Source organism: Podarcis melisellensis (genome assembly GCF_964234715.1).
Source record: "Podarcis melisellensis genome assembly, chromosome: 10".
Lineage (NCBI taxonomy): Eukaryota > Metazoa > Chordata > Lepidosauria > Squamata > Lacertidae > Podarcis > Podarcis melisellensis.
In genome coordinates, this window is record NC_138542.1 from 37697731 (window position 1) to 37714671 (window position 16941).

Here is a 16941-nt window from a genome sequence, read left to right on the forward strand (position 1 = left end):
GATATGGTAAATTGCCATCATAAAACCTTATCTGCTTCATAAGTGTACACTTGGTTTTAAAGGGCAGGCTTAATGAAAGGAAGAGGGTTTGTTGTAGCAAAACAAACTGATGGTCAAAAATATTGTTTAGATTTCACAAGGCTTCCTAATTGAAAATTATTTGAAATAATTTACCGGCCCTTTTTCACCAGCACAAGTAAATCAATTAGTCATAGGCAAATGTGTGAATATATTTCAGAAAATCTTACAGATGGAAAACACTGTGGATTTGACCACTGGTTGCTATATGGACTTATCATCCATTGAATAACCCTGCTATTACACCTCTCAGTGTGTGTGAATCAATATTTTAAAATCAGTGCAGATTTGTTTAGTAGTGTTGGGGCCAGGTTTGGGATTTGGAAGACAATCATATCCTGATCCGAATATGGGATGGGTATTTTCTGTCCAGGTTATTTCTACAAGCTATAACTCAAACTCAGAACTGAAGTGCAACAGGTAGAGGATACTGTGCTATTGATCAGGCAAGAGATGAAACCAGTTTCCTGGTATTTATATACATGACTTGGCCAATTTAGAAGCTTCATCAGATTTTCTCTAAGTTAGACGGGGCGTCCTGGCAAAGCAAGGGGCTTACATTGTTTTCCTCAAATAATAGTTGTGGGGATAACCATAGTTCTCATACTATTAGAACTCAAGGCCATCCTGAATGTCGAAAGATGAAAGGAAATACTTCTTCACACACCACATGGTTAAATTGTAGAATGTTTTCCCAGAACCACGAAGTTGGATGGTTCTAAAATGGAAGGCAGTACAGTATGTCTTTATATTGAAGGCAGTACAGTATGTCTTTATATACCAGTTGGGAATCACAAGTAGGGAGAGCGCTATTGCACTCAAGTCCTACTTGCAGGCTTCCCATGTGCATCTGGTTGGCCACTGTGAAAACAAGATTCTGAACTAGACATGCCTTTGATCTGATCCAACAAGGCTTTATAGTCTTACAGTATTTAGACTGTCCAGTGAGTTTCATGGATGAGTACGTTTTTCATTCTGATTCGCTCCTCCAGCTTGATCTACTACACAATTGTTGTTATATGAATTAGAAAACTGTAATGAACATGCAGCACACTCTGACACAGAAACATCTTCACATATGTGCAACAATATATGGCTAAGAAAATTTTGAAGAAAGCCAGGAGAGCAAGGAGTGGTTCATATCTAAGTCATCTCATGAACCAGCATATCATGGACACACCTGATCTATATCTAGCCATCCTGGATGCACCTTCGCAAAGTTTGTAGTCAAGCACAGGGACTGATGGGTCAACACTTTGGTGCCCACGTGAGTCAACTTTCAACAGCCAACAAGGACACAACAGATAAGTTGAATTTATAGCAGAACACAAATTAAGGCACCTACCCAAACTAAGTGGGATATGGGTGAGCAAGTTTGGATACAGCAAAGAGAATTACAGAATAAAGAGTAGAGGAAAGCTGACGTCCAAAGCCATGTGAAGATACACTGATCCAAGGAGAGAACAAGGCATGAGAAAGAATCAAAGGAACCTGTGCAGCAGCAGCCTTCCATTGCACACTCAGGAAAATCAGCTGCAGGGAGCCAACTTCAGGAGAGAGAAGATGCCATAGCTCATCCTCAGACTGGAGCACGGATGTAGCTAGGATTTATGTGGGGGGCAGGCTTTGTGTTAGGGGGACAGAACCTCAGTTAGTTAAGTATTTTGTATTGATCCACTTGATTTGGGAGAGCAGCAGCCCCTCTCTGTTCCCTGGCTATACCCATGAACTGGTCACCCAGCAGCTGCAGGTGGAGGAGCGGAGACGTGAACCCGGTTCCCCAGATTACGAGACTACCGCTCTTAACCACTACACCACACTGGCTCTCACACTGTCTCACACAAGAGACTCCCAGCAAATCTCGGCCTCCTTTAGATTCCACAGGTGCCATCTATCACCAGGAGATAATCTGCCACAAAACAGATTAACACATGGGTAGCTTGATTGTAGAAATCCCATCATCTGTAAGACTACGAGTGATAGCCGACTAAATCATACTCCATGTAGAAACCAACTGAAACCAGTGGACTTGATTTAAATGGGTGTTCTCTATGTCTAAACTCTTTTAAGTATATGTGGGTCTGGTCCCCATGTTGCCAGTTTTAAAATAGCACTCTTTGTTAAAGTTGTTAAAGGAAAGTTGTACAGTGCTACCTCAGGTTAAGAAGTTAATTGTTCTGGAGGTCCGTTCTTAACCTGAAACTGTTCTTAACCTGAAGCACCACTTTAGCTAATGGGGCCTCCTGCTGCCACTGCGTCGCCACTGCATGATTTCTGTTCTCATCCTGAAGCAAAGTTCTTAACGCGAGGTACTATTTCTGGGTTAGCAGATTCTGTAACATGAAGCGTCTGTAACCTGAAGCATATGTAACCCGAGGTACCACTGTATCAGTGTAGGAACTAGGCAGCAGAGATGGGGTAGCAGCAGGCAGAGAAAGTAACCTAGTAACCCAGATGGAAGGCACAGGTTGAGTGGGCAACTACTGTATCATGAATTAACTCAGCAAGCAGCAAAAAGACATAGCTGAAGTGACACAAAATGTGAGGAGTTTAGCATAGGCACTTTTTTTAAAAAAATAAAAATAAAGGAGCTTGTTTTATGTACCTCCTGCCAGATTCTTTAGCAGCTGCAAACACTATTTGAAACAACATGCAAGTTAATCATGAATTAATTTCCTAATCAGCAAGCATAATTGTCACATGCAAAGAAAACTGCACAATAAGTGCAAAAATTAAATGTAATTATGTGTGCCGGTGCTAATCTACTTGGAGCATATTGGGGGGAAACTACCTAGAAGTGGAGGGACATCATTTGACTGAAGAGAAATTATGCAAGGGGATGAATGAGCAACATTTTCTTTATGCATTTTTTTTTTAAAAAAAATATGCCACACATTTTAAACACCTTACATGCTCGTTTGAACTTTAATTAAGTTCTGCCTTGAGCTTAGGCATCTAGTGCACAGTGGGATTTCTTTTTTCTTATAATGGAAGGTTGGCTTGCCAGGTAAATTTTTACAAATGCGCAAAGCTGTAATCAAGGCGGCACACAAAGAAAGGATTAAGCGAAATTGTTGGAGGAAGGGGAAATGTATTGCTTTATTACTCACCAGGTAGCCCTGTATGTAGGTCCCCCTATGACAGCCACCCTTGCCCTCTTGTACAAAGTAGTAAAATCCAGTGCACAGCCAGTGTAATCTTAGGGATACAGAACACAAATTTTGCATGCAGAGACCACAACTTCTCCACTAATCACAACATTGTATCCAGACACTGCACAGGAATACCACTAATTCAGATGTGCTGTGATCACATTGACCTTAGAACTACAATATAGATTCTTATTATCTTCATAATAAATGAAAGCTGGATCCCCTTACACACTTATCTGGGGTTCATCTCTGAGTAGACATGCATAGGATTGCACTGTAAATAACTAATAATTTGCTGCCCTTGCACAGCATTCAAAATCAGCTGCCTGAAGTAGGGGACAGCAGGAAGCAATACAATCTTCTTCACTGCATAGAAGAATTTGACACTGGCACTAGTACATTTGACACTAGTACCATTGATCAGTGGATGGAATATGAGTGCATCCCTTTCTTCCCCCACTCCCCAAACAGATCATCGGCATGGTGAGAGCTGATTCAAGTGTGCAGTGATAGGAGAGGATGTACATAAGCATCTTTGGGTTGGACCCATTCATTGCCTTTCTGTTCTTGCATTATTAATCAAGGATTATGAAGCAGCTAGACAAAGCAGGTGCTTCAGTTAATGGGCAGTCTTTCTTTCTTTGGCTTGCTACTGCTAACTGAGAAGGGGGAAATGGCATGCTTAGAACTCTCAGTGTCTTTGTCATAATGATGCTCTGGTGTGTTCCCAATTGCTGTGGATGCTTTGAACTTTGATTCAGGAACAGTCCCTGAAGACAGAGGCAGTGCTCCATAACTATTCCTTTATATTAGTACTTTCACTTGCTTTACTACTATGCTAAAATACTTTTTTTCCATTTATGCTTGCTTGTCAATAGGCCAGCATTATCCATCTTTAAAATGTGCAGTCTTCTTACTTATTAATAGCTCTGATGTCTAGTCTATGATACACAGTTAGCATGCTTTCTGTAGTTACAGGTATGTCCTGATAAATTCTTATTTTATTATTTTCTATTAGAATTTAATCTTATTTGTCACTGTCACATCTTTGCTACTTGACCATAGGCTGGTACATATATATATTTATGCCCCTCATCTGATGACTGTAATAATGAAAGCCCTTGTGGTGCAGTGGTTAGAGTGCTGGACTAGGACCTGAGAGACCAGGGTTCAAATCCCCACCCAACTATAAAGTTCATGGGATGACTCCGGGGCCAGCCACTGCTCCCCAACTTAACCTACCTCATGGAGTTGTTGTGGGGATTAACTGAGGAGAGGGAGAAACATGTCCACCACCTTGAACTCCTTGGGGGGGAAAGGTGGGATATAAATGCAAAAAATAAATAAAAATACATCGTAAAGCCTTGTCTGTGCATTCAGGGGAACATGTGGGGGGTGGGGTGGGCAAAGAAGCACATGGAAGTGCCATGCCTCCATCCCAGAATTAATGCATAGTTTTAGCTCCACTTCTGTCCTTCCTGCATTGGGTGCAAAAGTTGGAAGAGTCTCACCATGTTCAGCTGAATGTGCCTAGAATCTGCAATGGAGCTAGTGCCTGCTGTGATAGTGGTGTTATGTAGGCAAATGTAGCCATAGTGCAGGCATAGGCAAACTCTGGCCCTCCAGATGTTTGGGGCTACAATTCCCATCATCCCTAGCTAACGGGATCAGTGGTCAGGGATGATGGGAATTGTAGTCCCAAACATCTGGAGGGCCGGAGTTTGCCTATGCCTGCCATAGAGGCTCCTTCTCAGCCTTGAAAAGAGAATTTGTAGTTGGAGAACCTGTCCTTCTGTTAGGATTGTGCTTTCCCTGGTGTGCCTGTTCAGTGTCAAAATGGCTCATCACAACAACCGTGATTTTTTTAAAATGTAAAACTAAACCAATAAATTCCATTAGGAACATAGTGAGCAATCTTATACTGAGATCGTTGGTTCATCTAACTCAGTATTGTCTACACCAGGGTTTCCCAAACTTAGGTCTTCAGCTGTTTTTGGACTACAACTCCCACCATCCTGAGCTCACAGGACCACTGGTCAGGGATAATGGGAACTGTAGTCCAAAAATAGTTGGAGACCCAAGTTTGGGAAACCCTGGTCTATACTTACTGGCAGCAGCTCTCCAGGGCTTCAGGCAGGGTTCATTCCCAGTGCTACCTGAAGATCTTCTGCATGTATTATAGCCAATTGTCTTCATATAAAAACTCATTTCTAGTTGCTGAAATCCATAGTCTGCTCTGAAATTGTGCATCTATCAATTTGTATATTTCAGCAGGCATCAGGAGCCTAACTAAAATAAATGATACATCTAAGCAGAAACTGCCAGTATGCTCACATTTCATGATCCTTTGATGCTGAGACTAGAAACCGAGCCTGTTTCTTTTGATCTACAGCCCTGCCCTTGGCACTGGCAGCATTGCCAACTGGACCTTGGCCACATTTCCCCATGATCTCATTAGCTCAGGCTTCTGAGAGCATGAACCATAATTACGTCTATCTTCATCAACTCTTTTTAATGGATGTTCATAAGCCTGGCAAGGTGAAATTTTTAGAAGTGCAGATGGGCTAGCAGTGTCACACTTAGACACTCTAGGCCATTCTTATAACAGAGCTGCCCCTTTAATTTATTCACATAAGAGGGGGTATAAGGTCTACCGCCGGTTCCTTTAGCAATTAATCCACATATCTGAGTAGTTTCCAAACTTGGGAACTACAGAAACACGGGAAACTGCCTAGGTGCAGTTAGCCCACCTAGCTCAGTACTCCACACTGGCCAGCAGTGGCTTTCCAGGGTTTCAAGCAGACAATCTTTCCCAACCCTACCTGAAGACACCAAGGATCAAACCTAGGATCTTCTATATGCACTTGTATTGCTCATTTGTGTCCTCATCTCTGTCTCTCTCTGTCTTCTCTCTCACCCTCTCTCTCTCTCTCTTTCTCTCTCTCTCTCTCTCTCTCTCTCTCTCTCTCTCTCTCTCTCTCACACACACACACACACAATTGCCACCACGCAACAGAGGAGGTAGGGGTGGCCTGTTGTCTTCATCCCCCTGCACATAACTAATATCATTTCCACCACACTCCATATATTGTGGACTGGGCTTCTGAACTGTTGTATTCAAGTTCCCTCTGCAATTTAGAATCCTGATCTTCCAGGGTCTAAATCATGTGCAGAGTCCACTTTAAGTTCAGCCTTCAACATATGGGGAGGGAGGTGTATGAATAGCTGCAGGGATGTGTAGAAGGGATAGGCAGTATACAACTTATAACAACCACCACCACCACCACCTAATGTCCCCAAGATGTTCTTGGACCATGAAACCTGACCATTAGCCATGCTTGTGGAGACTGATGGGAATCATAGCCCAAAACTATCTGCAGGGAACTGGGTTGGGGGAGACTAGATAAGAACCACCAAGGACTTCTGTAGCATGGCAATTCCTGTGTTCTTAAAGTCTCATTAAATTCATTTCCCCCCTGATCCCATTACTTCAATAGGAGCTTCCCAAGTTCATTTGAGGCCAGAGGTATTCTGTATTTCTGCCAATGCCTGTGAAGCTTGACCTGCAATGGCCCTGCTATATTAGCCCCTAAGCCTCTTTTAAGCAAACTCTGTCATGCACATGCAGAGACACAAACTGAATGACAGAAATGGGGACTCAAATTTATCAGAAGCTAGAATAAGGTTAACAGTGTCATTTCCACTTGTTCTCTGAAGAAGGTGGCTGAGAAGAAAGTGATAATGACTTGCTAGCTTGCCTAAATCCTAATATGTCCTGGCTTTGTATTCAAGCTGGTGGATCTTTCTTATTTATTTATTTATTTATTTATTTATTTGAAAAAAATCCTGCTTCTAAAAAAATCTACAAAATAAAGCAGGTGTTGAATCTATTAGGAATAAATAGTATGGAGACAATTCCTTGACTTTGGCAATTCTGTTTAATAGAGATGGGCATTCAGGCATGGTTACATTTGCAACAACGTTAGTCAGTTTGGTTCCAGTAACATGGAGTAAATCACTTTATTTCTAACTGGCAGTCATATATTACTTGAGTGATGTAATCATGTGATCATAACTAGGCTTAAACAATCTAAGGACAAGCTGCCCGAAAGCATTACATTTTGCAGGATGTCATGTGACAGGCGGTAGCCAGTTCTCACTCTCTTCTCAGTTACCCCTAGCAACAGAAAAGCATGTGATGCTCCTTATGTGGTCTAGGTGCCATGCGATTGGCAGCGCAAAGCTTTAAGCACAATGAAATGGAGAGAAATATTGATCAGAGTTCTTGGAATTTCCCTGTGCAGTACATGGGTGATTCAGGTCCTTAATTATCCTTCCAAGACAAAAATAAAAATTAGAAAATAGTTGCCCATATTGCCAGGGGAATATGGCTTCTGTGCCAATGTATGGACAAAAGATGAGACTCTGCAATAAGAAATAATGCAGCTTGAGAGTTCAAGAGAGAAGTAAATGACTACATAGGATGGGTTGAGAGTAGCCTGCTTCTGTTAGTGGTTCATGGCAGCATGCATTAAGCAACAAAGAGGTATCATGTCATCAATTCACCGCATCATGAAAACTGCACACTTGTGACTTAGACTGCATACACAAAACATTTCATTCTAGAATCAAAGGAGAGGTGGCAGCTGCTTTTTCCTATATAGCTAACACACAGTCTAGATGTGTTGCATATTTTCTGCTGGTGAAAAGTGCTTCTGGAGAAACTGGTTTTATTCCAAAAATATAAAAGCCCATTGCAATTCTGCATTACCCCACAATGTGTCCATTTGAAAACAGATACAAGCAGTCCCAGCAAATGTGTGTGTTGAGGGAGGGGGGAGAAGACACACCTGCCCAACGATGCTGCGGGTGGGTGTATACCAGGATCACAATCACCACTTCCTTCTTTATTCATCTAGAGGAGGGAGGAAAAGGCATGCGTAACCTAACCAAGTGGATAGTTTTCAAACACTTATCAAGTAACCACACCCACACTTGTGGATGGCAGCTTCTAGAATCAATCTAGATTGAAAGCTACATGTTTAGGATGAGTATGAATCATCCCAGATTGAAAAAAACCAACAACCAACCTCAACATTTTTGTGCCACAAACAATTTAGGGTGCACACAGCCTTAGCAAAAAAGCACAAATTGGGAATGCAACAGCGCTGACTGATGAAACTTGCATTTGTGGTAAAGTGAAGTCCTTAAAATTAGTATATACAGTAGCAGAACATGTCCGTATCATGGAAGACATGAACTTTGGGTTGGAGGATAGAAGCTCTAAGCTGATGCCAATCATATGTTTGGGACTACAACTCCCATAGTCCCTGACCGCTGTCTGTGTTGTCTGGGGCTGATGGGGATCATAATTCCAAATATCTGGAGGACATCAGGTTGGAGAAGGTTGGTTTATTTATGCCATACCATCGGTTCAGATTGTGATGTAGCATTTCTTAACCCCCCCACTCACCCAAGACAGCTCCAAGTTCCATTACAGTTGGAAATAAGTCTGGCAATAATGTAGCAAGCAGTATGTTTCTGTTGAGATGGGATCCATGCCAAGTGGTATAGCTAACTGAAATGCTACTTTGTTTTCAGAAGGAAGGAATAATGTCAGTGGAGAAGAATACTGTATCTTCATTCAGTTTCAACCAGTCTGATGAGACATTGTCTATATTTTTCCCCTTGAGGGTAGTATAGGACGTGAGAGGTTATTTCAATCTGGGGAAAATACTTACACTTTTACACACACTTACACACACACACACCTGCTGCTCCAATGAAATTTGCAGCCCAACGCAGCCTCATTTTTGAGCCTAAATTACATGTGATATTTATCATGCGGTTCAAAAGAATACCAGTGCAAATAGATAAATAGGTACTGCTGCGGCAGGAAGGTAAATGGCATTTCCGTGTGCTCTGGCTTCCATCACGGTGTTCTGTTGCACCAGAAGTGGTTTAGTCATGCTGGCCACATGACCCTGTGGACAACACTAGCTCCCTCAGCCTGAAGCGAGACGAGCACCACACTCCATAGTTGCCTTTGACTGGACCTAACCATCCAGGGGTCATTTACCTTTTTATTTGTTTATTTATCATGCAGGCCACTTCAAAACAGTCACTATTTTGCAATTGGGATTTGGTTAGGTACAACACATTTAAGTTGTGTAATGGAAGTGGATTTTATGTCCTTGTCCTTGTTTATGTTTTTTAAGGAATTCCCCAAAACAAAAACCTAGACATCTTGCAGCAAGGAAATGTGAGTGGGGGGGGGGGTAATGCTTTGGAAAGGGTGGGATAATGATTGATTGATGTGACACTTTAAGCAAATCAAAATAGATGTTCCATCAACACTGGATGGTGTATATCCTCCCTACAAATGTGGAGCAAACAAATCAGGATGAATGCTCAACAAACAGGTTGCACTTAAATGCAAGCTGCCCACCCTCCAAAAAACCACATACCAGTGTAGAGGGGCGGAGACATATAACCCAGAACAGAATCCTAGCTTTGAGCTTTAACCCTGCACCTGCAATTTGGGTGTTTCTAAGTTTTGTTTAACTGATTCAGTGTTTTTGGTGTTGTTTTTTTAAAAAAGAATGAATTATTATCACTTTTGCAGTAAGAAGCATTTCCCCGTGAAACAGCTGACTAGGAAAGTGTGAGGTGCCTAGAGAGGTAGCAAACTGAGTGCTTCCACACATTCAAGTAGTGTCAGAAACATAGTCTAGGCATATCATTTCACAACTTAACAAAGAGAAGAGATAGCATGCATAATAGGTGACATACTTACACACATTCTGCTATATTACATGATTTGTGCTGAAGGTTTCATGTGCATAACAACCAGCTACTGCACATTCACCAGACCTCATGGAGAATGCATACATATTCTGTTTATGGGAGTTGAATTGTGCACATTTTCCCCTGGCCTTTGGGACTCCCCTTGAGCATCTTGGCCTGACTAGAATGTGCCATTTAATTCTGATAATCCTTCTTACTTGCCTGAATGGGTCACAGAGCATGTGAACATGTGTAAAACTAGGCCGCTATACAAAGGTAAATTTTGCACTCATTGGCCTGCCCACTTTGGCCTCTGCCCAGCCCTGGTCCTCAGATGGTTCCACAGAAGGGGATGAGACCCTGAGTCTGAAAAAGTTCCCCACCCTGATCTAGTTTAGCAGTGGCTTTCTCATCACCTACCCCTTGAAGCTTCCAACTGGAGACACTGAGAAATGAACAAGTGATCTTCTTCATCCAAAGCATAGCTTGGTGGTAATGCCCCCTTCCCCTACAACTGGGGGGGGGGCTGCCTCTTGTGCGTCTTCAAGAGCCAATGCTCAGATCTTGCTTCGTTTTAATCAGATCACCGATTCACACAGAAATAGAACTGATGGGCTTCTCTGGGGGTGAGTAGTTCTTATTCTTGAACACCCTAAAAGAGTGAAATGTGCCTTCCATTTCCATTTAGGGAATGTTTGGGGAAGTTTTTAAATATTTAATGCTGTATTGTTTTTAACACTCGACTGGGAGCCACCCAGAGAGGCTGGGGAAACTCAGCCAGATGGGTGGGGTATAAATAAATTATTATTATTATTATTATTATTATTATTATTATTATTATTATTTAGGGGGGAAACAGCTGTCAGAGGTTTGGGCATGCAGTAATTACATAAAGCAATGAAATCCCCTGCCCACAAATGCCAGGTGAGTGAGAAACATAAATTCTCCAGATAAGCATAAATTTAAAATAACATGGGGATTTGGTCACTCCCAGCCAATCTGTTTATTGGGCACTCATTCTGATTTGTTTGCCCAAAACTTTGCTGGAAAGTTAGATGATGTTGGTTCTTTATTCAGAATTCATTTTGATTTGTTTGTGGAGAAGTTCTTTGATGTTGAATTAATTGTCATCCTACAGTTTCTAGTGCATTTTTGCTACACTCTCCTTATCATGAAAAGTCAATTGGGAGGACAGGTTTGGTGCACAAAAGTGGCAAACTACTTTAGTTGCACAGCCTGAGTTTGCTGATGTGTGACTGAATCCCACCCTAAACGGTGTCAGTCCAGAACCACCTTTTGTTCATAGTTATTCAGCTAGTTGCCCAAATAAATATATATATTACTGAGAAGCAGCTCAAATAAGTCACAAACAAAGAAACAACACCTCAGATTGTTGAAAGTGGAACTAAAGTTATTATTAAAAGTCCACATGTTGAGTTTTATTGTTGTGAAAGAATAATCATAATGAAAAGACTTACTGTTAGCTCGGCATGCCCAGACATAAAATATAAAATTTGTTTATATTTCTCATAACATAGGAATCTTAACATTCTGGCCAAAATGATTAAGTCCTACAGTAATTTTTATTTGTGGGGGCAACTGTAATTCTGGATAGTTGCAGATGATAATAATTAGACATGTAAGTTATTATTATTTTTATGTTATTGCCAAAGGCTTCTAGGCAACAGAAGGAGGAGTGAAACAAACTGCAAACTGTATGTTTAAAAAGAATACCATGATCTAGTAAATTCAGGCCTCTAATTTATGTTCCCAGCAAAGGTACAATTTTACAAGTTTAATCCTGTGGCTACTTTATAACTTATCCTTTCTTGTATGGAACAAGACAGTAAAGGAAATCGTATGGCACAAAGGACTTAAACTGACCAATTTATATTGTCAGTTTCTTGAAGAAAGATCAAATATCCTTGGTGATTTTCCTTAGTAAAAAGCCATAATCCAAAGAAAGTTAGTTGCACTTAACGCCTGTTAAATTCAGTGTGACAACTTAAGAAGATAAGAGGGCTCCGTTGGACCAGATCAACAGTCCATCTACTCCAGAATGCTGTTCTCACAGTGCCAGCCAACTGCTCCTACAAAGTCCACCCATAGAATAGGAAGGCAGTAGAACTATTCTGCTATCGTTTCTCGGTGGCTGGTATGCAGAGAGGCATAGTGCCTCTGAAACCGAAACCTTTATTTGCCCTATCTCCTTTAAAGCCACACATCTAACAGGTGGTGGAGATGGAAGGAGGTACCAACCATCCCGCCAGAGTCTCCTAAGCCTCAGGTATGATGGAGATGTTGTCCCATCACCAGTGTTGAAGTAAGAGCCAACTGCTACTCAAGCCAGACTCCATGCATGGGGAATGGGGTGGGGAAAACACATTCTGAGCCTTCATCTCAGGCAACAAAATGTCTAGAACTGGTCCTGGGCCTAATTACACATTACATTAACACTGTCAATTTATTTAGGCATAAACCTAGTCACTGTTTTTGGAAACACTTCTGGGAAGGCAGAAAAAAAAACCAACAACACTTTACTTTATCAACATTGTTGTTGTGGTTAGACAATTTCTGCAATAAATAAATAAATAAATAAATAAGGACCTGCTCAATTTTAACCTCGGGTTAAGTATTTAATTTGTTCCTGAGGTCTGTTCTTAACCTGAAACTGTTCTTAACCTGAAGCACTACTTCAGCTAATGGGGCCTCCTGCTGCCACTTTGCCGCCAGAGACCGATTTCTGTTCTTATCCTGAAGCAAAGTTCTTAACCTGAAGCACTATTTCTGGTTTAATAGAGTGTGTAACCTGAAGCGTATGTAACCTGAAGCATATGTAACCTGAGGTACCACTCTAATTAATTTTGCCCTCAGTGGAGTCACCACACAGTTAAAACTGATTGGCTACATAGCATAGCCATCTGGTTCTATTCATGGAATGATCCCTAATTGGCTGGGATCAACCCATTCAGCTAAGCCAGGAAGAAGCAAATCTGATTTTGTGGTGAACTGGTGTCTTTTGCAGGCTTTACAGCTGCCTACAGGGCCTATGTATGTACAAGACATAAACACACAGGTTTTTCCCCACACATTCTAATGGGCACGTGTAACAGAACCTCCTCCCTCGATCCCTGACCACACAACGTGCATTTGCTAAACCCAAATTGATTATCTGAAAGGGGCTTGCTGTGCTGCCATGCATAATTTCAAAGAATTTGGGTTTCCTTGGTGCAGACTTTCTCTGCTTGAATGTACAGTGCCAAGTAGTATGTGTCATGCTTCCTCACGTTAAATCTAAGCGACAAAGCAGAAGCATGAAACCTCTGCCACAAAGTGCAGGAGAACACAGTGAGTTCCTATTTCCCCAGAGTCAGAATGTGCTGCCGTAACTCCCAGGAAGTGGTACTTCAGTCTGCGTGGAGTCCCACAGATTTCAATTAACAGTACTACTGTAAGAGAAGGAGAAGATAATTGCTGGGAAAATGTTACTAATTACTACTGAAAGTATCTACTTAAACTTCAAAGAGACTTTTCATCCCCTTGGGAAAGAGACACACACATTTAAATAGATTATTTATTAAACTCTATTTCAAAACATGGGCAGGGGGAGGGGAATCAGGAAATGGCAAATTGAAAGCTTGTTGAGTTGGATTATTTGAAATGTGCCTGGAATTATTTTAAGAACAGCTTTTTATTTTTATTTTTTTAAAAAAAGTAAGCACAAAGAGCTTGCTTTTTTAATACATCCTGAGCAAGCTACAGCCTCTCACATCTTCCTCATAACTTTGTATACTTTCTGAGGCCCTGGTTCCAAAGAGTCACTAAGCTCAGAGACTGGGCTCAGAAGCCATCAGTAGAGGGAAAGGGACTTCTGATCTGCCAGACATGCCATTCAGTCTTCCTTCTCTCTGATTTTCAACACAACTAACGGTATCATTGCAACTTGGGCACCTCAGGCCTGGTACCTGCCTTAATGTTTTGCCCTTTGACCTCTAAAAATGCATGTCATGCTTCCGTTTCGCAAAGCACATGTAGAGAGGAACAAATCATTGCAGCCTGAAAATGTGACAGCTCATTTAGCAAATTGCAGTGGCTCTGGGTCTACTATGAGCAGAACTAATAATAATAATAATAATAATAATAATAATAATAATAATAATAATGAAGAGTTTGGATTTGATATCCTGCTTTATCACTACCTGAAGGAGTATCAAAGCAGCTAACATTCTCCTTTCCCTTCCTCCCCCACAACAAACACTCTGTGAGGTGAGTGAGGCTGAGAGACTTCAGAGAAGTGTGACTGGCCCAAGGTCACCCAGCAGCTGCATGTGGAGGAGCGGAGACGTGAACCCGGTTCACCAGATTACAAGTCTACCACTCTTAACCACTACACCACACTGGCTATAATAATAATAATTTATTTCTACCCCAGCCACTCTGGATGGCTTCCAACAGAAGGTTAAAAATACATTAAAATATCAGTCATTAAAAACTTCCCTAAACAGGGCTGCCTGTTGAATATACCACTCCACTAGCCAAGGATATTGCTGTTGGGGCATAATATTATGCCAGAGATTCAGCAGAGGGATGTTCTGCAAGAAAAACCTTTTGGATTAAGAAGTCATGTAATTTCATATTATGTTTGAACCACCAGGGAGAGGAGATCCTTTTCAGTTGTAGCACCCTGGTTACGGGGAAGGGCAAAGTAACCTGGTGGTAGAGCACCTGCTTTGCATGTCAAGGCCCCAGAATCAATCCTCAGCATCTTCAGGCATGTCCTGTCTGAAACCCCAGAGAGTTACTGCCAGTCACTATAGACAATACTGACCTGCTTAGAGCAGTGGTCTGACTGGGTGTAAATCACCTTCCAATGAATAGCCCTCCTGAGGAGGCTTACCTATTGCCATCTTTGTGCTCTGTTTGCACTTTTCTGTTAACTTGGGCCTTACTGATCTCCTAGACATTGGAACCTCCCATCCACAGAACCTCTTATCTTTCCAGAATTCAAGTGCAGTTTGCTAGCCTAGCCCTCAACCAGTGCACCCCTGCATTAGAACATCAATCCTTGTGTTCAACATCAGTCCAGAGTTTTCCCAGCCTCTCATGATTCAGGTGTTATGGAGAAGTGGAGCTGTGTGTAGAGCTTTTTATCTACATAAAAAGAAAAAGAAAAGTAACAACATCCAACAAAATTTCCTAAAAGTTGCATGAAAACAAAACACAACAGTATAACACAAATAAAACTGAGCATTGTAAAATAGAATTCCACCATTGCAAGGAGGCTTGCTTTCGTAGATGGAGAATGTTGGGTGCAACCTGTGATTTCTTTTACTTTAATATCATTATTATTTTACTGTTGTGTTATTATTTTACTAGATTCAGGTAGGTAGCCGTATTGTTCTGACAGTCAATATATATATAAAAAATTAAAATAAAAAATTGTCCAGTAGCACCTTAGAGACCAAATAAGTTTGTTCTTGGTATAAGCTTTCATGTGCATGCACACTTCTTCATATGCACTGAAACAGAAATCAATATTTTACTATTTGTTGTAAGCCTCTCAGAGAGGGAAAAAAAATCCAAAAAAATAGTGAATGATATATAGATAGGTTTATAAGTGCATTTTGACAACCTGGTATCAGTTCCAGAGCAAATGACATAGATTTAGTTCAGAATTTCATCAGGAAGTTATACTTCACATGAAGTTGTGCCTGACAGTTATTCCATCATAAGTGAGTCCGGAGACAAATGGCTGGGAAAGAAATCTCCAAGTGAAAGAGATCACGATGTGGTTAAATAAAAGTCATAGTCCTATGGGTAATAAATCCACAGGAGAAACATAATAAACATTTCAGGTCAGAACTTGCCAATTCATAATCCATGTGTGCAAATGGTAAGTCAGTTTTAAGGGTTTGACGGTGGTGAAAACTGCTTGAATATGGGCAAATGTACTTCCCAATCCTTATTAAAATTTCTCATTAAAATCTCTCACCATACCACCCAACATTTGATGTAGGAAACACCATAGATGAGCACTTGAACCAATTTTAGAAGGATGTGCAACTGAAATGTCTTTGTTCTGGAGGGGTATGGAGAAATCAACTACGAAAACTGCAGAAACTAATGGGCCAAATACTCCAAAACATTTTTGTGTGATGATTCATCCTGATGAATGTGGGCAACTTTGGTGTGGAATTGAATTGTAAGAATTAGGGTGTCAGACCTTTAAATTTGAAGTGTTCTTTTCTTCCTTTTTACAACAACAACAACATTGCTGCTGTTTTGACCAGCAGCTTAGTTGTGGTCCTAGGGCATAATCCCTCAAGAGAATGATCAGTGCTGGATTTACATATAAATTAAACAAGCTAAACAAGCTATAGCTCAGGGTCTCACTCTCTTGGGGGCCCCACCAAAAAATAAAGAAAAAAACCCTGGATGTACATTTCCAAAATATAAGATAAAAAACAAATAAAATATAACCTACACACAACAACAGTATTTTGTATTGTGTTGTGTCGGCTCCTATGATGTAAGTAATGGGCCCCACCTGCTTAATAGCATATATTCAACACAAAAAAACAGCAACAGTAGCTTCAGTAGCTTAGGACCTCATCAGAGAGCCAGCGTGGTATAGTGGTTAAGAGTGGTAGACTCGTAATCTGGTAAACCAGGTTCGCATCTCCGCTCCTCCACATGCAGCTGCTGGGTGACCTTGGGCTAGAATCATAGAGTTGGAAGAGACCACAAGGGCCATCGAGTCCAACCCCCTGCCAAGCAGGAAACTTCTCTGAAGTCTCTCAGCCCCACTCACCTCACAGAGTGTTTGTTTGTGTTTGTGTTTGTTGTGTTTGTTGTGGGGGAGGAAGGGAAAGGAGAATGTTAGCCAATTTGAGACTCCTTCGGGTAGTGATAAAGGGGGATATCA